The sequence below is a fragment of the Heterodontus francisci genome, chromosome 24 (assembly GCF_036365525.1).
Source record: "Heterodontus francisci isolate sHetFra1 chromosome 24, sHetFra1.hap1, whole genome shotgun sequence".
Lineage (NCBI taxonomy): Eukaryota > Metazoa > Chordata > Chondrichthyes > Heterodontiformes > Heterodontidae > Heterodontus > Heterodontus francisci.
This window is the reverse complement of record NC_090394.1, coordinates 14,200,100-14,223,110: the sequence shown is the minus strand read 5'-3', so window position 1 is coordinate 14,223,110 and position 23,011 is coordinate 14,200,100. Positions and strand designations below refer to the sequence as shown.

Genomic DNA, 23,011 nt, shown 5'->3' with positions numbered 1-23,011 from the left:
TAGCTAGTGGAGCCAAGGCAGATAGCGTGAAATAGTTTAGATAAAACGTATCAACATCATGAAGAGATCTAAAAATGAACAAATTGAGGTTGTTGCACCAGGTGGCTGGGAACCATGGATCCCGATAAGGGCTTCAGAAATGCTGTATGTTGTGCAAGAGAATACATGGACTATGGATTACTCAACTAACTGGAGTTTCATAGAATCATAGAACAGTGCAGCACAGAAAAAGCTTCAAAGTCAATTATACATTTTTTTTAAAAATCAAATTAATCAGGAATACCGCAAGGTATGTCCCCAAGAGGGGAAAATGAAGTGAATTTGAATGCAATAGCTTGTATCTGGAGTCAAAGAAGAACAAAATCATGCAACATGCCAGTCTCAGGACTTTAAAAAAAATTTATTTCGAGATACAGCACTGTAACAGGCCCTTCAGCCCACCGAGTCTGTGCCAATCATCAACCACCCATTTATACTAATCCGACACTAATTCCATATTCCGACCACATCCCCACCTGTCCCTATATTTCCCTACCACCTACCTATACTAGGGGCAATTTATAATGGCCAATTTACCTATCAACCTGCAAGTCTTTGGCATGTGGGAGGAAACCGGAGCACCCGGAGGAAACCCACGCAGACACAGGGAGAACTTGCAAACTACACACAGGCAGTACCCAGAATTGAACCCGGGTCGCTGGAGCTGCGAGGCTGCGGTGCTAACCACTGCGCCGCCCATAATGCTTAATGCTAGTTTACTCAGGATTAAACTAAGAGTAGGATCATTATCATCACACTGCCCAACTCTTGACTTTCAGTAAAGCCATAGTTGAAAAATTGGTGTTCAATATTCTTGAGCCCCACACACAGCTAATTCTCTATTGCACTGGTGAACATGTGTTACTAATTGTAGCAAAGTGACGCACGAGTTGCCTTTTAACTTTTCATTCACAATTACGCACTACAGTTAAAATTTCAATATGAAGGCTGATGCTTTTCTTCTGAGAATGTGGTTGGTATTCTGAACATAGAAATGAATTAAAAAGCGGGTTTTATTTTTGCAAATTTGAACTCGTTTTTGTTGCACTGTTCCACATTGTTTTCTTTAGCTGCATTCTTGGATTATAACAGGCAGCAGTCTCAGCAGAATATTGACAATGAGATTTATATGGAATATGGTCATGACTCAGCACTTACTGCATATTGCACTTAAAGTATACTTTACTAAAGGGCATACATGTACACTTGTCTTCTGTCTGAAAACTTAGTTGAAAAATAAATAACTTAAAGACAACCAACACAACTAACTAGAAGAATTTTTAAACTGCTGTGAATTCTCCAATGTTAAAAAATGATTTCAAGAAATGTTAATAAAACATTTGGAATAATTTCTGAATTAAAAGTTCAACTGCACTACAGTTAACACAGCAAATGGGACTGATGATGCATGGCACAGAGAGCAATGGGCACAGGTTTGATTCACCAAACTGGTTAAATCCCAAGAGGTAGAAGCAAGGGCAGGGAAAAAGAGAAAACATCCAGGATGATATAAAGCAGTCTTTTCCTTTGTAGTGTACAATTAATGTTACCTTAAATCCTTATAACATTCAAATTTTTTAAAAAACTCATCAAATAGAGTTGGATTACAATGCTGCCCATTCACCACTGAGATCTGGGTTCAAATCTAGCCCAAATATAGGACGAAAGTAGTCTTATTCTGTTCTCAAGAGATGTGAAACCACCCACAGTTCACAGCTCGAGTTAGTAACTACAGGTTAGTCAGATGTTGTACCAAACAAAAGAAAAGCTCATAGCAACCACACTGTAGTGTTCTAACACATGCTTTCCATAAAGAGAGCGGTGTAAGGGATCAAGTAAGAGTTCTGATGTGCTCAGTGCTCCATCATATCTTCAAACTGTTTTCTTTTCATTTCTCATGTCATTTGGTCTGATTTTCACCTCCCTTTTCCTCTTCCCCTCCTGCTCCTTAAGGTGTGCTTAGCTTCCACACATACCACGCTCCCTAAAGCATCTCAACCAAGCTCCCACTTTTCAGGTGTGCATTTAGACAGTGAGTGCAATCAGGCAATTTGACAATGGGGGCATCATCACCTTATCTGGTCATGTCCCTTCACCTGATCGCCACATACACACTTACTGCAGCATCATTACATACTGATCAGGAGTGTGAATCATCTTTGTTTTTTTAACCCTCAAGGACTCCAAGGATAACGATGGAACCCTAATCACTTCCAAAGCTGAGATGAGCTAATTCAACATACGCCAGGGCCATTATAATGACTGAACATTAAGTTCAATTCTATTTTTAACTATAAAATTGAGAGAGATTGCTGCTAGTGTTTTTGTAATAAAGTGTCATGATTCTGTCCACTTTTCTGCAAAAGCCATGGCCTGGATTTTAGCCTGGAGGAGTTTTATCCAGGGGCAGGAGGTCAGGAAACTTGGATGAACAGGTTTCCTGAGCATCCTCCAGAATTTAACTGCAGGGCTCCTTTAGGTGGGCTTCCTGCCCACAAGCAGCCTGATTGTCTAGCTGGAGGCCTTTGAGGAAGAAAGCCTGCTTCACAGGACTGAAGCCTATGAGAGCAGGTGCAAATGAGAGAGATTATTAGGGGTGGACTAATCGCACAGGGAAGGGAGGGAAGCAGAGATTGCCAGCAGGTTGACGGGGGGGGGATAGGGGGGGCAAAGGAGGGTGTTTAAACCTTATAGATTGTTCAGCAGAGAGAAAACATTCCTGCTCTTCCTCGTCCATAAGCAGTGTTATAACCTCATGGCTTCAGCCCCTCTCACCTACTTTAAGCTGCTAAGTTTCCCGAGACCTGGGAAACACGGCTGCCTGTAGTTAAAACTGAATGACTGTTAAAATGAAGACATGCAGCATTATAATATTGAAAATTCCCACTGCTCATCCTGCCTCCAGTAAAACTGGATGTGGGTGGGTTGGGTTCCTGTTTCAGATTTTTTTGCATCTTGACCTCTGACCCAATCAATCCATTTTTGTGTGTTAAGATTCAGCCCAATAAAAATCAACAGCCTTGGACAATCGACTTCATTTCCCCCACTGAAATAACGCAGCAAAGTACCATAATTGACTGTTATTTGCAAAACTTCCATTTCATAAACCTGGTCATCATAGTCTATCTTGTACATGAAAATCTCCTTGCACAAAATAACCTATCAAACTACCTTTTGAAAGAACATTTTTTAAACTTTAGTACTTTTACAGGATAACATAACTTACCACAAGAGTTGACTTAAAACACTTGAACTTTTATAGAAACACACCTACAAATAAATAAAACACCTCAAGGAATGTTTAATGAATATACAATACCATGCCCCATTGAACTGCTGACGTTAACAGGCAGTTAACAGCAGGTAGTTTAAGAGGATTTATTAATGGCAATGTTGAAACTGCTTACAGCTTTCATATTTCTTCAATTTAGAACAAGAAAACCTGCTTCCAAAGAGGTTTCATATTTAAGCTGTTTAAAGTAACCAATCGTGATTTCTATTTAATCAAAATGAGACTACATCCAATCCAAAAAAACTATGATGTCTGTAGGTTCACCATGGCAATGAGTGCAACATAGCGCTGGATTTTTCTGTAAAGTAATGGTGAGGCTCACTATTACTGCTGTGAAAAATGAACAACTTCCAGTGACTGCACATAAACAGTTAAACGCAGAAATTCAGAAGTTGCTGTCTGTCATGTGCTGTTTCTCCACAAGCTTCCCAAAAACCACATCTTGCCATCTGATTCACCATTCAAATACACTGAATGAAAAGTTTCAGTACTTACTTTGGTTACAGACTATACTCAACAAAAAAAAAGGGCTTGTCCATTACAGTTTAAGTACCCGTGTAACAGCATGGGAAGTTTTAATTACGACCAACCTTTCTGGCACTGAAAATTAACTTTTACAAGTGTGCCATCACATTTCTTCAGCATTTAATTATTGTGGGAGATTTTTTTTTAAAAATATCTTCCTGTCTCTTTTGTCTCTCTAAAACCAATCCTTCTTTCCCTCTCTGTAGCTGATTTGACATTGAATTTACTATTCTAACTTACATTTCCTGGTTCAGACTTTGCCCTGCACATGAATGATTTTCCAGTCTGATTGGTTAAGGAAATGCATTGTTGCTGATCCTGTTCACACAGGTCCCAGATGCTCTATAGAGGGTACTGCTCCTTGTGGATTATTGACTGACAAGAACTTGCCATGCAAAAGCCCACAGAAATGTTATGGGCAAGTGCAAGTGTACTTCACCCCAGAACAAAATCTGTCCCAATACCTCATTTTAGCCTTAAACGAAAAAAAAAATAAAGTTCCATAAGATTAATAGCTAGCCTGAAAAACATAGAAATTGCTAGATGAAAAAAAGGCCAAACTCCATTTAGTTCACCTTCCACCACTCTGATATTTACATTTTTATTTATTCATGCAATGTGGGCTTCACTGGCTATGCCAGCATTTATTGCCCATCCCTAATTGCCCTCGAGAAGGTGGTGGTGAGCTGTCTTCTAGAACCGCTGCAGTCCATGTGAGGTAGGTACACCCACAGTGCTGTTAGGAAGAGAGTTCCAGGATTTTGACCCAGCGACAGTGAAGGAACAGCAATATAGTTCCAAGACAGGATGGTGTGTGACTTGGACGGGAACTCAAAGGTGGTGATGTTCCCATGCTCTTGTCCTTCGAGGTGGTTGAGGTCGCAGGTTTGGAAGGTGCTGTCTAAGGAGCCTTGGTGCGTTGCTGCAGTGCATCTTGTAGATGGTACACACTGCTGCCACTGTGTGTCGGTGGTGGAGGGAGTGATTGTTTGTAGATGGGGTGCCAATCAAGCTGGCTGCTTTGTCCTGGATGGTGTTGAGCTTCTTGAGTGTTGTTGGAGCTGCACCCATCCAGGCAAGTGGAGAGTATTCAATCACACCCCTGACTTGTGCCTTGTAGATGGTGGACAGGCTTTGGGGAGTCAAGAGGTGAGTTACTCACCACAGGATTCCTAGCCTCTGACCTCCTCTAGTAGCCACGGTATTTATATAGCTACTCCAGTTCAGTTTCTGGCCAATGGTAGCCCTTAGGATGTTGATAGTGGGGATTCAGCGTTGGTAATGCCATTGAATGTCAAGGGGATACGGTTAGATTCTCTCTTGTTGGAGATGGTCATTGTCTGGCACTTGTGTGGCAACAATGTAACTTGCCATTTATTAGCCCAAGCCTGGATATTGTGCAGTTCTTGCTGCATTTCTACACAGACTGCTTCAGTATTTGAGGAGTCGCGAATGGTGCTGAACATTGTGCAATCATCAGCGAACATCCCCACTTCTGACCTTATGATTGAAGGAAGGTCATTGATGAAGCAGCTGAAGATGGTTGGGCCTAGGACACTACCCTAAGGAACTCCTGCAGTGATGTCCTGGAGCTCAGATGATTGACCTCCAACAACCACAACCATCTTCCTTTGCGGTAGGTGTGACTCCAACCAGTGGAGAGTTTTCCCCCCCGATTCCCATTAACCTTAGTTTTGCTAGGGCTCCTTGATGCCATACTTGATCAAATGCTGCCTTGATGTCAAGGGCAGTCACACTCACCTCATGATGCAATGACAATGGAGATAATGACAAATCATTGCAATCAGTTTCAGTTGAGGAAAATTCCCAGTGGTGGAAAACTTTGGGAACCATCCCTCCCATGTGTTAAATCTCAAATTACTCAATATACTATGTCCTCAAATATGATTTTCTGAAATAAATCTAATTTTCAAATGAATGAATGAATGAACACCATCAACTTCCACCAACTCTCCAGGGAGCCCATTACATAGATTAACAGCTCACTCACTGAAATAATATTTCTACCAACTAGTTTTGAGTTTAACCCCCTTTAGGCACAGCTCATGTCCTCTGGTTCTACTGTTCTGCAAAAGGTGCAATGGTCTATGCTATCAAGAAACCTAAAAACAGGAATCATAGTAGTTTAGTCTGTTAGCTCCCCTAATCCTCACGCGTCTACGGTTTTCTGTTGGAAATACACTATTAAATGAATTACAACTTTGCTTTCTTGCTGCTATTCATATTAAATATCACTTTAACACAATGATTCAAGGGGATTTAGACAAGCTAAGTGAGTGGGCAAGACATTGCAGATGGAATATGTGGAAAAATGTGAGGTTATCCACTTTGGTAGGAAAAACAAAATGCAGAGTGCTGTGGCAGTGAAATATGGGTTTATACAGTACAAAAGTGTTGAATTTTATCCTTTGCATTGTTTTGTTGAGAATGACAATCATACCACATGTGCAATGCTTTGAGTAGATCAGCACTGTAAGTACACAAACTGGGCTTCATTAACGAAACCAGGATAAGTGATGCAGCCTCATTAGGAACATAGGAAATAGGAGCAGCAGTAGGTCATTCGGCCCCTCGAGCCTGCTCTGCTATTCAACTGGATCATGGCTGAACTTCTACCTCAATGCCATTTTCCCGCACTATCCCCATATCCCTCGATGCCTTTAATATCTAGAAATCTATCGATCTCTGTCTTAAACATACTCAATGACTGAGCCTCCATCACCCTCTGGGATAGAGGATTCCAAAGTTTCACCATCCTCTGAGTGAAGAAATTCCTCCTTACCTCAGTCCTAAATGGCCTACCCCTCATTTTGAGACTGTGTCCCCTGGTTCCAAACCCCACCAGCCAAGGGAAAACATTCTTCCTGCATCTACCCTGTTGAGCCCTCTAAGAATTTTGTATATTTCAATGAGATCGTCTCATTCTCTAAACTCTAGAGAATACAGGCCAAGTCTCCTCGATCTCTCCTCATAGGACAATACTGCCATCTCAGGAATTAGTCTGGAGAACCTTTGTTGTACTCCCTCTGTGGCAAGTATACCCTTCCTTACGTAAGGAGACCAAAACTGTACACAATACTTCAGGTACAGTCTCACCAAGGCTCTATACAATTGCAGCAAGACTTCTTTACTCCTGCACTCAAATCCTTTTGCAACAAAGGCCAACAGACCATTTACCTCCCAACTGATTGCTGCATGTGCATGCTAGCTTTCAGTGATTCATGAACATGGACACCCAGGTCCCTTTGGACACCAACACTTCCCAATCTCTCAACATTTAAGAAACACTCTGCATATCTGTTTTTCCTACTGAAGTGGATAACTTCACAGCTTTCCACATACTATTCCATCTGCCACGTTCCTGTCCACTCATTTAGCCTGTCTAAATCCTCTTGAAGCCTCTTGTATCCCCACCTAGTTTTGTGTCATCAGTAAACTTGGAAATATTACATCTAATCCCCACATCCAAATCATTGATACAAATTGTGAATAGCTGGGGGCCAAGCACTAATCCTTGCAGTACCCCATTAGTCGCAGCCTGCCAACCTGAGAATGACCCATTTATTCCTACGCTGTTTTCTGTCCGATTCTCCAATTTCTGACCAATTCCCAAATCTATGTCAGTGTGTTAACCCCAATCCCATGTGCTTTAACTTTGATTACTAACCTCTTGTGTGGGACCTTATCAAAAGCCTTCTGAAAATTCGAATCCACTGGTTCTTCCTTATCCATTCTGCTAGTTACATCCTCAAAAAACTCCAACAGGTTTGTCAAACACTATTTCGCTTTCATAAATTCATGTTGACTGCCCAATACCAGCATTATTTTCCAAGTATCCAGTTATCACATCCTTTATAATAGATTCTGGCATTTTTCTTACTGATGTTAAGCTAACAGATCTGTAGCTCCCCGTTTTCTCTCTCCCTCCTTTCTTAAATAGTGGGGTTACATTTGCTACCTTCCAATCTGCAGGAACCATTCCAGAATCTATAGAATTTTGAAAGATGACCACCAACGCCTCCACTATCTCTGCAGACACCTCTTTCAACACTCTGGGATGTAGATCATCAGGTCCAGCTGACTCACCAAGTTTCAGTCTCATTAATTTCTCCAGTACTACTTTTTTTTTTAAATTCTTTCATTTCCCCATTCGCACTCGTCCCTTGGTTCCCTAGTATTTCTGGGAGGTTTATTGTATCTTTCTCCACAAAGACAGACACATTGCTGCAACTTGCACGGTTGCAATTTTATTGAGGATGGGGATGGAATTAATTTTTCCCCCCAAAAAATTAATTCATTACCAAATTGTGCATTATATTCTGATAAAACGTCTGATGAAATGTTAACTGTTTCTCTCTGTACAGATGCTGCCAGACCAGAATGTTTCCAGCACTTTTTGTTTTTATTTGTAGATTATAGTTTCTTTTACAATGATGGCTTCTACACCTCAGGCTACTCTCCCAAAGATTGACATCTAAAACTGTAAGAATGTTTTGTTTTTAATTCATTCATAGGATGCGGGTGTCACAGCAAGGCCCATCCCTAATTGCACTTAACTGAGTGGCTTGCTAGGCCATTTCAGAAGGCAGCCAAGAGCCAGCCACATTGCTACGGGTCTGGAGTCACGTATAGACCAGACCAAGAAAGGATGGCATATTTCTTTCCCAAAAGGACATTAGTGAACCAGATGTGTTCTTAAAAAGACAATCCAATAGCTTCATGGTGACCATTACTGATGTTAGCTTTTTATTCCAGATGTATTTAATTCAGTGAATTTAAATTCCCCAGCTGCTGTGCTGAGATTTGAACTCATATCTCCCAATAATTAGTCCAGGCCTCTGGATTAGTAGTGCAATAACAAGCAGGATGTGACCATGTTGCACAAGTACTATCAGACTACTAACAACTACATTTTTTCTCTACCTTGTTCTGTTTTCTAATTGCATCCTCCAAGTAACAGCCTCGAACTGATGCAGAGGAAAACATGCAGTTACAAAATGATGCCTCAATCTCTGGTCAGAACAAACAACTCATCCAGGAAAACAAAAACTAAAAATATAGGAAAGCACTTGAGGAAAATTGTTGCGATATTCAATGCACATTGTATAAACAGAATGCATTTCAGGCATTCAATAAATCACTCAGGTCATTGATACAACTCATCTGCGCCTGAAGCACTTCAGTTATTTGGCTGGCGTCAGTCCCACATGTGTGTTCTGTAAACCACTCATCCCCAATGTATATCTCCTATAGATGGCATTTAGCAAACAAGGTTCAACACTTTGCTTAAGTCAAGGAATGAAGACTGTCCATCATCAAGAACATTACTCTACATGTGGGGAAGAACATGCCTCAACAATTTAGGGGAGCCCAGGCACACTACTGCTGACACTCCATGGGGAAGCTTTCCTTTCTGAAGGGAGGGTGGGCAGAAGTTCCATTTTAAATACACAATTAGAAGTTTTATAGGTCAGACACAATCAATATTATGAATCACGTGACAGTAACCCAATTATTTGCAAAGTTGGCAATTTTTTTTTTGGAAGAATAAGTCGCAAATGGAATTAGGATTTCAGCAGCACCATTTCCAACCTACTGCTAAAACTGCTCCCGTCTGATAAGTCATTGTTAAAGTAATGGCCAGCCCTCTTCCCAAAAAAACAAGTCAGTTAACCCCCACTCCACTCGGAATGCACTCGGAATTCCGCCGGCCGGGCAGAGGCGGCGGATTAGCACTATTCACAACCTGAAACAAAACTATTCGCCGAAACCCCTCAGCTCGCCAACACCCCCCACCCACCCACCAAGTAAAGACACAGCAGGTTACAGCGAGTCACCCACTATTAAACTAGAACAGCTTCAGCTCGCCAGGTAAAACCCCAACACACTCGGCATAGGCTAAACTTCCTCCCCGAGGCAAAGGTGAGTGGAAATCGCACACTGTCCCAAACAGGGAGCGCAAAAATCTGCCGCCCGCTTACTCAAACAATCCCAACTCCCAATCAAACACTAACGCGGAGAGTCCATGTGTTGTCAGTGTCGCTCGAGTTGCCCAGCTGAACTTTTCCAATTATTACTAAACAGCCGAGAGCAGCCAGCAATCGCCCGGGAGACAGCGCCTGGACACTCAGCCCCAGCCTTACCTTTCCCAAAGGATCGCTCACAACGCCCAACATTACCGCCTGTCCCGTCCCTGCGCTGCACTCCTTCCCACACTCAGCAGCGTTAAAGCCGTTCACATCCCACACTCAGACACACAGACTGAAGAACATCTGATCCGGCCCACTGACGTCAGGAGTTGCTAAAAAGGTTCCAGCCAAACTTCAAACAACTTCCGCGCTGCTGCTGCTGTTGCTTAAAGGGGCTGGCCGTCAGGATGTGAGACATTTTATTTATTTGCCGATACAAAAAAGGGCAGTTGGTGACCCGCCGATTCCTCCTGAAGTCATTTCAAAAAATATTGTGGTTTCCAATCATGGCATTTTACACCACTGTGCTGGTGCATTCCCCTGACCTTACCCCATACCCCTTTATTCTTTTCATTTTTCAAATATTTATTCACTCAGGTGAGGTTTTGGTGATAGGACACAGTTACATCTGGAATATGTGATATCTGGGTGGAGATTCTTTTTGATCGGAATCCTAATGCTGAAAACCTGCAATGCAAACAAAAATGCAGGAAATAGACAGAAAATAGATCAACGGATTCATTTCTGATGAAGAACCACAACCAAAACGTATTGTTTTTATCTTTACAGTTGCTGAAAGAATTGCTCTGTATCTCCATTGCATTTTTCCTCTTCCTTCAATTTTCCCTCTGGTTTTCTGCTTTATACCGCCTCTCCTATGGTGATGAGTCAAGTTGGGGAACGTTAGCACCAAGAAACCCTTCTTCACATTGTTCATATTGGCATTTTTTCATGTTTGTACTTGCGGCTGTTCAATTTTCAGTTCGTTAACACCCTATCTGTACTAATGCTTTGTCTTTCAACACACTATTAACATATTGTTTGCCTTTGCTCCACAACCTTCTGGTCAGCTATTCTGTGACCTTGTCCTCTTCACACCTTCACCTTTGTTATCTCTTGCCCCACCCCCGCTTTACTTGCTGATAACCTTTTACATTTCTAATATTTACTAGTTCTGAAGAAGGGTCACTGACCTGAAATGTTAACTCTGCTTCTCTCTCCACAAATGCTGCCAGACCTGCTGAGTATTTCTAGCATTTCTTGTTTTTAGTCCATATTGACAGGCTGTGTAAGGATGCATCATAGTCCTACCCATTCTGTCCTCATCCAACCTCCATACACATGCACTTTCAATAGCTGTTACTAGGTGATAATTAGAGGCAAGAACCCTGGCTCATTTTTCACTTCTTTAAACTAGGGAACCTTTAAACCTTACTGTTGCCAAAGTTAGATCAGCCAATACAGATCCGGATTGAATTTGGAACTTTCTATGGTTCAATGCCACTCAATGCAGTGCATTTATCCCATTGAGGAAACTGAGATAGACTGAACACTTAAACATATCTGTGAGCTTTAACTCCATTTCAAGCATCTTGAAGATCCTCAAATATCTTAAATGCACTTTAAAAACTCTTGATTTTCATCTCATTGCTATCACCTTGAGGGTAGTATTCAATCTTTGGCCTGTCAGTAATGGGAACTATGTGCACAGGACATCCTACTGACTTGTAGCACAAAACTGGGGGCTCGTGCACATTTAAAGACATTTAAAGAACTGTTGCAGCAGCCTAATGGGATGTAATGGCAAAGTGAATATTTTTGGGAACTGTATTTACAGTACCTCTGCAGCTTGTAAAAATATACAAAATTCAAAGCAATAAATGCTACAAATTAAATTTCTGTTTCATATGAACTGAGAGGAATGGAGTGAAAAAAAATTACACAATTTCCCATTAATGAATGGCTATTGAAAACTCAGTTACACTTGGTATCCTTAAGGTCCTGATATTTCCAGGGAGGGTAATGAGTCTTACCTTGGTTAGCACTGAAAGGGATCGCCTCAGAGAAGAGGCAACTGAAAGACTAGCTGAAATATTCACTGATATCTGGAATATCAAGATGACTTGGCTACAAATGTGGAAGAAGATGACACATCTTAAAAAAAGGTGCCAAGATAATGCTCTCCAGCAGTTTCCTATAGCAAACATCTGTTACAAGTACAGATGCCACAAAGCATCGAACATCAGGATGAATTGGCACATAATAAAAGGAGGCTGCAGAAATTACAAGTCCTTCACTCCCTTTGAGAAGACAGCCTCGACATTCTCACCAGCAAGGGCACCAGAGGAGTAGAGGAAGGTGAAGCCAGAGGTCTTCCCCTAATTCAGGGGCACTACGATTCTACTCTTTTTATAACTTGTTCCATCTCACTCACCGACATGCAGACATACATGCAACACAAAAACACCACCCACAGTATCTTTTCATTCAATCGGAAAATGCTGGAAATACTCAGCAGGTCTGGCAGCATCTGTGGAGAGAGAAACAGAATTAACATTTCAGGTCAATGATCTTTCATCATGACTGGGAAAAGTTAGAAATGTAATAAGTTTTAAGCAAGTGAAAGCAGGTACAGTGGATAAAAGAACAAAGGGAAGGTCTGTGATAGTTGGAAGGCAGGAGAGATTAAATGACAAAATGGCTGGTGGTGCAAGGCCAAAGGGAGTGGTAGTGGGACAAATAAAGGGACAAAAAGTGTATCTAGAAGAGGTGTGAATGACAGAATCCCACGAACTGCTGTTCAAAAGCAAAAACAAGAGAAAAACGAGTTAAAACCAAAACCTGCAAAGAAAACAAAATTGGAACAGTGGTTAGGGCCTGAAATTGTTGAACTCAATTTTGAGTCCAGGAGGTTGTAAAGTGCCAAAACAAAAAATGAGGTGCTGTTCATCGAGCTTATGTTGAACTTCATTGGAACAGTGCAGCAGACCGAGGGCAAAGAAGTCAGCGTAAGAGCAACGTGGACAATTAAATTGACAGGCTACTGGAAGCCCAGGGTCACGTTTACAGACTGAAGAGAAGTGTTCTGCAAAGCAGTCACTCAATCTGCATTTGGTCTCCCCAGTATAGAGCAGACCTCATTGTGAGCAGCAAATACACTATACTAAATTGAAAGTAATACACATAAATCACTGCTTCACCTGGAAGGAGTGTTTGGGGCCTTGGATAGTGAGGAGAGAGGAGGTAAAAGGGCGGGTATTACACCTCCTGCGCTTGAATGGAAAGGTCTTATAGGAAGGTGAGGGTGTTCGGCCTGTTTGAAGACCAGGTTGTCACGGATGGAATAGTTCTGATGAAAGGTCATCGACCTGAAATGTTAACTCTGTTTCTCTCTCCACAGATGCTGCCTGACCTGCTGAGTATTTCCAGCATTTTTCATTTTTATTTCAGATTTCCAGCATTCACGGTATTTTACTGTTGTATTAATATTTATTCACCGCCACTTCTCTTCCAGGAATGCCCACCTGCTCTTCTGTTCTTCTCTCCGATGTGATTTCCGTTTGTCTCTTTTGTCTTGTTCACCTTCATTTCTTTCTATCTCCCGTCTCATGTTTGATCAGTTATCCACCAAAACTCACTTTCACAGCCACATCTCCTTCCTCGACAACTGTCACTGCCTCCGATTTATTCCATGTGGGTTCAAAATGAAATTCCACCCTTCATGTTTCGGATACACCATGATTACAGATATCACCTAGACATTCCAAATTCCTCAAACTGCTGTTCTTGTCACATCCTGAGATCTACTTTCAATGCCATGCTCCACCATACGCACATGTCCGACTTCTGTCTTCAGCAGCACTGACTCATTCTTTCTCAAAGCTGTCCTGGTCTGCAGTTTAATTTCATCATTCATCCCATCCAACACCTAAACAAAAAACTTTTTTCTTCCTTTCAGGTGTGAAGGATCACAACTCATGGAACAAACACCCCTCGGGATAGTTTTTCCTCTTCACTTTCCTCTGACCCTATTCCTTCTAATCGCACCCTTGCCGTGTATTCACAATACCCTCTGACCTTCCCCTCTGACTCTGAACGATCCATTCTTTCAAAAGCTTCATCCACTTATACCCACCACCTTAATAAATTTCGAGCTCGACACAACGCTGAGCTCTTCTTCCATCAGCTTCGCCTTTGCATCCACTTCTTTGGTCAAATGTCTTTCCCCCACACAATGGACCCTTTTATGCATTTCCAGTATTCTCCCTCCACCTGGACCCCTCCCTCTGGCCTCTTACCTTCTGTAGTTTTCTTCATTGAGAACTACCAGGTGACATTAACCATCTCAATTTCTCTGTTCCCTTTACTCTAACCTGTCTCCCTCTGAATTGCAGCACTCTGTTCTCTTAGGTCTAACCCCAACATTGCGATTAAACCCACTGAGAAGGATGTTCTGTTGTCTTGCAAACCAACCTCTACCTTGCAGAGGCTGAGCGCCAACTCTCCAACACTTCCTCTTACCTCCCTTGGACCATGACCCCACCACCAAACATCAATCCATCATTTCCAGATCTGTCAGTGACCTCATCTCCTCTGGAGATCTTCCCTCCACAGCCTCCAGCTTCATAGTCCCCCAATCCTGAACAGATCATTTCTACCTCATTCCTGAGATCCACGAGCAGGACTGACCTTGTAGACCTATCATTTCAGCCTGTACCTGCCCCACTGAGCTGATTTCTTTCTATCTTGTCTCTATGTTTTCTTCCCTTGTCCAGTCTCTTCCCATCTACATTTGTGACTCTTCTGATGCCCTCCGTCATTTTAAAAGTTTCCAGTTTTATGGCTCTATCCATCTCATCTTCACCATGGACATCTAATCCCTCTATACCTCCACACTCCATTAGGACAGTCTGCGAGCTCTCCACTTGTTCCTTAAAAGGAGGCCCAACCAGTCCTCATTCACCACCCCATCTTCCATCTGCCTGAACTTGTTCCCACTTGAACTACTTCTCCTTTAACTCCACTCATTTCCTCCAAAGAAAAGGTGTTGTTATATGTACCCGAATGGGTCCTAGATATGCCTGCCATTTTGTGGGATATGAGGAACATTCTTTGTTCCATTGCTACTCAGGCCCCCTCCCCCACCTCTTTTTCCAGTACATTGATGACTGTGCTGGTGCAGTTTCCTGCTCTTACCCTGAACTGGAAAATGTCATCAACATTGCTTCCAATTTTCACCTTTCTCTCACTTTCAAAAGGTCCATCTCCGAATCTTTACTTCCCTTCCCTTCCTCGACTTCTCCATCTCCACTTCTGAGAATAGGCTGTCAACAAAGTATGTCCACTGACTCCCACACCTACCTTGACTAGACTTCCTCAAATCTCATTTCCTGTAAGGATTCCATCCCATTCTCCCAGTTTCTCAGTCTCCATTGCATCTGTTCTGACGATGCAACCTTCCATATCAGTGCCATACATGCTCACACCTCTTCCCCTTTTTCCCAGAACCGTGATAGGGTGACCTTAACCTCTGCCCTAATTTTGTGTTCTTTTCTTTGCAGGTTTTGGTTTCAACTAATTTTTCTCTTGGTTTTTGCATTCGCGTGGCAGCAGTTCATCATTGACACATCCTCTCGGCCCATCTTTTGTTTCTTTACTTGTCCCATTACCACTTCCTTTGACCTTGCACCACCAACCCTTTTGTCTTTTAATCTCAAATAAAAACAAGAAATGTCTTTTAATCTCTCCTTTCTTCCACCCTATCACAGACATTCCCTTTTGTTCTTTTTCCCATCCTCCCCCCTTTCATTTGCTTAAAACCGATTACATTTCTAACTTGTTCGAGTTGGGCCATCAACCTAAAACATTAACTCTGTTTCTCTCTCCACAGATGCTGCCAGACCTGCTGAATATTTCCAGCATTTTCTGTTTTTATTTCCAATTTCCAGCATCCGCAGTATTTTGCTTTTGTATCTTTTAATTCAAGTTGTCTCTTGGAGCCAGCATCTAATATATAGTAGGTCCGGAAGAACAAATCTGCCAGAACAAGACAACCCAGGGCTTGCAGGCTGCAGACACACCGAGTGTGGAGTCAGGAGCCAATCTAAACAGCGAGAACAAAGCACAGCCATGGCTTCCACTGCTTACCTCCAGCCCAAATCTCAACAAAGAGCTGAGAGCAGAGACTGTCCCAAAATTCAGGAGAGGCAGGGACCAGCTAGCAGTTTAAAAGAGTGGCAGCAGCAAGCAGACAGAGAGAGGATCGGACCAGCGAGCAGTGTAAAGGAGTTTTTTTTAATATGCTTTTTTGTGGGATGTGTGCGTCACTGGCGAGGCCAGCATTTATTGCTCATACCTAATAAGCCATTTCAGAGAGCATTTAAGAGTCAACCACATTGCTGTGGGTCTGGAGTCACGTGTAGGCCAGACCAGGTAAGGACAGCAGGTTTCCTTCCCTACAGGACATTAATGAGCCCGATGGGTTTTTACAACAACTGACAATGGTTTGCTGTCACTGTTAGTTTACCTTTCTTTTTATTTCAGATATATTAATTGACTTCAAATTTCATCAGTTTAAAGGAGCAGTGATGGAGAGAAGCAGAGAGAGAGAGCAAGCAGGACCAGTGAGCAGTGTAAAAGAGCGGTGACGGAAAGCACAGAGAGAGAGAGAGAGAGAGACAGCGAGCAGGACCAGTGAGCAGTGTAAAAGAGCGGTGGTGGCAGGAAGCAGAGAGAGAGAGAGGGAGTGAGACCAGATAGCAGTGTAAAGGAACTATCCTAGTCAGTCCACTCCAAGCCACCCGAGTGGACTGACACTGTTCTGAGAAAAAAAATTGTGGCGTCGCAGAAAAACAGGTTGTTGATTGGTTGGTGAGTTTTTTCTCGTTTATCTTTCAAACCTCGGGTATTTTTAGTAATTGTAAGGTTTTATTTACTAATAGTAGTAAAGCTTAATGGATTGGCTGGTGAATATTTCCTATTACTTAAGTAATTAAATAACTGGTTAATTAAAACACAATAGAGATGGAAGGAGGGTGATGTGTTGCAGCTACAGTATGTGGGAACTGGTGGACACAAGTATGATCCAAGGCAACCACATCTGCAGTAAGTGTCTGCGACTCGAGGAGCTTCAGTTCAGAGTCAGTGAGCTGGAGGCTAAGCTACAGACACTGCATGCATTAGGAAGGGGAAAAGTTACATGGACACTTTGGTCCAGAAGGCAGTAACACTCTATAGGATAGGGTCATCTGATTTGGTCAGTGGTCAGGGACAGGAGGATGTGACTGCGAGTGAGTCAGGTAAAGGGATCAAGAAGGCAGAAGTGGAGGAGCCTCAGCCCTTGCAATTGTCCAACAGGTTTTCAAGGTTCTTTCAGCTTGTATGGGTGAGAGCGAGGGCTGCAGGGTGCATGAGCAAACTGACCATGGCACCATTGTACAGGAAGCCATTCAAGAGGGGGGAGTAAATAGGAAGGTAGTGGTAGTAGGGGACAATATAGTCAGGGGGATAGACACTGTTCTCTACAGCCAAGAGCGAGAGCCCGGAAGGCTTTGTTGCCTGCCTGGTACCAGGGTTTGGGACATCTGCTCGGGGCTGGAGAGGAACTTCCAGTGGAAGGGAGAGGATCCAGTTGTCGTGGTCCACGTGGGTACCAATGACATAGATAGGACTAGAAAAGAGGTTCTGCAGAGGGAATATGAGCTGCTAGGGGCTAAATTAAAAAGCAGACCCTCAAAGGTAATAATCTCTGGGTTGTTGCCTGAGCCAAGAGAAAATAGGTGTAGGGTAAATAAGATTAGACAGTTAAATGTGTGGCTCAAAGATTGGTGTAGGCGAAATGGGTTTCGATTCATGGGGCACTGGCACCAGGACTGGGGAAAGTGGGAGCTGTACAGTTGGGACGGTCTACACTTGAACCATGCTGGGACCAGTGTTCCTGCGAGTTGTATAACTAGGGCAGTAGGGAAGGCTTTAAACTAAATAGTGGGGGCCAAGGGATCAAGTGAGGGAAGATGTGATGATTTAAAGAGAGGGAAAAGGCAAGAGAGCAAGATAGCAATATGGATAATGATAATCAGGGTGTGACAGGAAGGGACAGTGCATACAAACTCAAGAGTAAGCCAGCAGATAAGACTGGAGGTTGTGAACTAACAGAATGGGGGGAGGGTTCAGGAGAGGTGAGATTTAGAAATCCAAAGAGAAAGGCCAAGGCATCAGAACAGTATAGCATTGTGGGTAAAGACAAGCAGAATGGGACAGGAAGGGACAGAGAGTTTAACAAAAATTGTACATCAGTGAATAAGGTAATTAAAGCAAAAAAGTGAAATTAAAGGTTCTTTATCTAAATGTGTGAAACATCTGAAATAAGATAAATGAACTCACGGCACAGATAGAGTAAATGATTTAGATCTAATTGCCTTTACAGAGACATGGTTACATGGTGATCAAGGTTGGGAAATAAATATTCCAAGGTACACAATATTTCAGCAAGACAGACAGAATAGCAAAGGAGGAGGGGTAGCACTGGTGGTAAAGGATGACATAAGGTCATTAGTGAGACAGAAGCTGGCCTCAGAAGATCATGAAGTGGAATCAGTATGGGTGGAAATAAGGAATAGCAAGAATCAGAAAACACTAGTGGGAGTAGTTTATAGTCCCCCTAACAGTAGTTATACCATTGGACAGAGCATTAAACAAGAAATTATTGGAGCTTGGAAAAAAAGCAATGTAATAATTGTGGGAACTTTAACCTTCATTTAGACTGGGACAATGAAATTGGCAGGAGTGGTCTAGAAGATGAGTTTGTAGAATGTTTTCAGGACAGTTTCTTGGAGCGATAGATTGTGGAACCCACTAGGGATAAAGCTAAACTAAGGAAATTCATATAAGCAGAGAAAAAGTATTGGAGAAACTTAAGGGTCTAAAATCTGACAAATCTCCAGGACCTGATGGCCTACACCCTAGGGTTCTAAAAGAGATAGCTGCAGAGATAGTGGATGTGTTAGCTATGATTTTCCAGAATTCCTTAGATTCGGGAACAGTCCCATCAGATTGGAAGTTGGCAAATGTGACACCGCTTTTCAAGAAAGGAGGGAGAGAGAAAACAGGGAACTACGGGACAGTTAACCTAACATCAGTCATTGGGAAAATGCTGGAATCTGTTATTAAGGAAGTCTTAACAATACACTTAGAAAAGCACAGTATGATTAGAACAAGTCAACATGGTTTTACTAAAGGGAAATCTGTTTGACAAAGTTTTAGAGTTTTTTTGAGGATGTAACTAGTAGGCTAGATAAAGGGCAACCAGTAGATGTAGTATACCTGAATTTCCAAAAGGCATACCATAAGGTGCCACACAAAAGGTTAATAGGCAAGATAAGAGCTCATGGAGTTGGGGTAATATATTAGCATGAATAGATGATTGGTTAACAGACGGGATGCAAGAATTGGGCATAAATGGGGCATTTTCAAGTTGGAAAGCAGTAAATAGTGGAATGCCGCAAGGATCAGTGCTGGGACCTCAACTGTTTACAATCTATATTAATGACTGAGATGAAGAGACAGAGAATAATGTATCTAAGTTTGCTGATGATACAAAGGTAGGTGGAAAGGTAAGCTGTGGGGAGGACACAGAAAGGCTGCAAAGACACAGGTTACGTGAATAGGCAACAAGATGGCAGATGGAGTATAATGTAGCGGAGTGTGAAGTTATTCACTTTGGCTCTAAGAATAGAAAATCAGTATATGTTTTAAAAGTTGTGAAATTTGTAAGTGTCAATGTTCAAAGAGACTTGGGTGTGCTTGTTCAAGGATCACAGAAAGTTAACATGCAGATAAAGTAATCAGTTAGGAAAGTAAATAGCATGGTGCCCTTTATTGCAAGGAGATTGAAGTACAGGCATAAGGAAATATTGCTACAATTGTACAGAGTTTTGGTGAGACCACATCGGGTCAGGCCATGCACGATGCCAATATCATCACCCTCTATAAGAACAAGGGTGACTGCGGTGACTGCAACAACTACCGTGGAATCTCCCTGCTCAGCATAGTGGGGAAAGTCTTCGCTCGAGTCGCTTTAAACAGGCTCCAGAAGCTGGCTGAGCGTGTCTACCCTGAGGCACAGTGCGGCTTTCGAGCAGAGAGATCCACCATTGACATGCTGTTCTCCCTTCGACAGCTACAGGAGAAATGCCGTAAACAACAGATGCCCCTCTACGTTGCTTTCATTGATCTCACCAAAGCCTTTGACCTGGTCAGCAGATGTGGTCTCTTCAGACTACTAGAAAAGATTGGATGCCCACCAAAGCTACTCAGTATCATCACCTCATTCCATTATAATATGAAAGGCACAATTCAGCATAGCGGCACCCTTTCCTATCTCTGAGTGGCGTGAAACAGGGCTGTGTTCTCGCACCGACACTGTATGGGATCTTCTTCTCCCTGCTGCTCTCACATGCGTTCAAGTCTTCAGAAGAAGGAAAATTCCTCCACACAAGATCAGGTGGCAGGTTGTTCAACCTTGCCCGTCTATGAGCAAAGACCAAAGTACGGAAAGTCCTCATCAGGGAACTCCTCTTTGCTGACGATGCTGCATTAACATCTCACACTGAAGAATGTCTGCAGAGTCTCATCGACAGTTTTGCGGCTGCCTGCACAAAATTTGGCCTAACCATCAGCCTCAAGAAAGCGAACATCATGGGACAGGACTTCAGAAATGCCCCATCCATAAATATCGGCGACCACACTCTGGAAGTGGTTCAAGAGTTCACCTACCTAGGTTCAACTATCACCAGTAACCTGTCTCTCGATGCAGAAATCAACAAGCGCATGGGAAAAGCTTCCACTGCTATGTCCAGACTGGCCAAGAGAGTGTGGGAAAATGGCGTACTGACACGGAACACAAAAGTCCAAGTGTATCAAGCCTGTGTCCTCAGTGCCTTGCTGTACGGCAGCGAGGCCTGGACAACGTATGCCAGCCAAGAGCGACGTCTCAATTCATTCCATCTTCGCTGCCTCCGGAGAATCCTTGGCATCAGGTGGCAGGACCGTATCTCCAACACAGAAGTCCTCGAGGCGGCCAACATCCCCAGCATGTACACCCTACTAAGCCAGCGGCGTCTGAGATGGCTTGGCCATGTGAGCCGCATGGAAGATGGCAGGATCCCCAAGGACACATTGTACAGCGAGCTCGTCACTGGTATCAGACCCACTGGCCGTCCTTGTCTCCGCTTTAAAGACGTCTCCAAACGCGACATGAAGTCCTGTGACATTGATCACAAGTCGTGGGAGTCAGTTGCCAGCAATCTCCAGAGCTGGCGGGCAGCCATAAAGGCGGGGCTAAAGTGTGGCGAATCGAAGAGACTTAGCAGTTGGCGGGAAAAAAGTCAGAAGCGCAAGGAGCAAGCCAACTGTGTAACAGCCCCGACAAACAATTTTATCTGCAGCACCTGTGGAAGAGTCTGCCACTCTAGGATTGGCCTTTATAGACACTCCAGGCGCTGCTTCACAAACCACTGACCACCTCCAGGCACTTACCCATTGTCTCTCGAGACAAGGAGGCCAAAGAGAGAAAGAAAGAAAAGAAGAAAGAACATCGGGAGCACTGTGTGCAGTTTTGGTCTCCACATTTAAAAAAGGATATACTTGCATTGGAGACGGTACAGCAAAGGTTCACTGGATTGGTCCCTGGGATGAGGGGGTTGCCATATGATGATAGGCTGAGTAAATTGGGCCTAGATTCTCTGGAGTTTAGAAGATGAGAAGCGATCTCATTGAAACATACAAGATTCTAAAGAGGCTGGATAGGGTAGACACTGAGAGATTACTTCCGCCGGTTGGGGAATCTAAAATATGGGGGCACAGTCTCAGGTTAAGGGGCCAATCATTTAGGACTGAGATGAAGAGAAATTACTTCACTCAAAGGGTTGTGAATCTTTGGAATTCTCTATCCCAGAGGGTTGTGGATGCTCCATCGTTAAATACATTTAAGGCTGGGATAGATAGACTTTTGGTCTCTCAGGGAATCAAGGGGTATGGCGAGTGGGCGGGAAAGTGGAGTTGATTCCTAAGATTAGCTATAATCATTTTGAAAGGTAGAGCAGGCTTGAATGGCCATTTGGTCTCCTCCTGCTCCTATTTCAGGTGTTCTTGTATCCTTGAGCACCTCATGGTACCCTGTGCTATTCTCACTAATTGCATTGGTGAAAACTTGGCTTACGGATGACATCACTTTTTCCTTTTACTGAAGGCGTAAGCTAAACAGGCATGGTGCCAGTTGGTCCTTATCATGAAATCTCAGCTTGGGCTGTCCCTACAGTCCATTGACACTTTCTCCTCCTTTGTGTACTTCACGGTGTTCTACCCCTTTCATCTTCCCTTCTCTACAACTGACCCAAGCCCCACCAAACATTTCTCACTGTGATATCCTCATTCTTTTCCTCCCTCAATCTTTACACTGAGCAATTTTTCATTCTCTGTGATTTCAATCTTCACCTCAACTCACCTTGCCCCCTCTCTTCTGAGTTCGCTGAACTCAAATCCTCCCTGAACCTCTTATTCCATACAAACTCTCCTGTCCATATTCATGGTGACTCACTCAACCTTGCCATCTCATATGCATCTCTATTCACATTATCTTAATCACAGACAAAGCTATCTCAGATCACTTCCTTGAATCATTCAACATTCAGATCCCCCTTCCGAACCCACTTTCTTCTGCATCTACCTTTGAATAAATGCTCCCTCAAGTCACTTACAGCAGAACATTCAAACTCCCAACTGTGTAGATTTTGACCCTCTATTCACCACAATACTTTGGCAGCTGTCAATCTGCACAATCACTCCCTCGCTTTCACCTATGATGTTCATATTAAAACTTTTACTCTCTCCTACCATGGCAGTTCCCAGGTAAAGCCAACACTTTGCTCCTTTAAGCCCAAGCAATGAAATTGAATGCACAAGGCATTCATTGCCAGATACGGCTGCACCAGATTAAACATGATCTGCCAAAACTGTTTCCTACTCCAGGATCATCCTAGAATCCAAAGATAACCCACATCTTCTTTCCTCCCCTACTAACCTTCTCCTTAAACTCCTCTCCCCGGCCCCCTCCACCCTCACCTCCAAAAACAAGTGCAAGGAGCTCATGGATTTCTGTGTTATTAAG

The 23,011-nt window shown here is 43.0% G+C and overlaps 1 protein-coding gene across 4 annotated transcripts in view; it reads right to left on the bottom strand.

The window, feature by feature from the left end:
- rhbdf1a (rhomboid 5 homolog 1a (Drosophila)) overlaps positions 1 to 10,163 on the bottom strand; it is a 474,090-nt gene extending 463,927 nt beyond the window's left edge. For all 4 annotated transcript variants that reach the window (XR_010977354.1, XM_068055694.1, XM_068055692.1 and 1 more), the window contains exon 1: positions 10,021 to 10,163. The gene's annotated coding sequence lies outside the window, so the exon portion shown is untranslated. The remainder of the gene's footprint in view (positions 1 to 10,020) is intronic.
- Positions 10,164 to 23,011: the final 12,848 nt, after the last annotated feature.